Below are 424 nucleotides of genomic sequence, written 5' to 3'. Positions count from 1 at the left end.
TCCAGACCCTAGGCAGGGCTGTGCACGGAGGGGTCAGTTCCACACACACGCCAGAAAGGAGCCCCGCTGCTGCTCCCGGACTGTCCCGAGGCCCGTCTGGAAGGCCAAGCTCCAGGCTCCAGATGACCTGCAGCTGCGAGGACCAGTCCCTCGCCGAGACGCCTCCCGCCGCAGGCTCCGCCCCCACGCCAGAAGCCCCGCCTATACAACCACGCCCTCTTCCGGTCCCGCCCCCAGTAGGACCGCTGCCCGAGTAGGCCCCGCCTGCTTCCCAGGCCCCGCCCCCCACGCCCTCCCGGCGCAGCGCAACCCCGGGCCCGCCCCTCTCCGGACCCTGCCCCTCTGCGGATCCGGCCCTCAGCGCCGCTCCTCAGGCCCCAGCCCCAGACACCCTCCCGGCCCGGCCACCAGATCGGAAGAGCAC

The sequence above is a fragment of the Bison bison genome, unplaced genomic scaffold, assembly GCF_000754665.1.
Source record: "Bison bison bison isolate TAMUID 2011002044 unplaced genomic scaffold, Bison_UMD1.0 scf7180017853794, whole genome shotgun sequence".
Taxonomy (NCBI): Eukaryota; Metazoa; Chordata; class Mammalia; order Artiodactyla; family Bovidae; genus Bison; species Bison bison.
The sequence above is the reverse complement of the archived record's forward strand: the minus strand, read 5'-3'. Positions refer to the sequence as shown.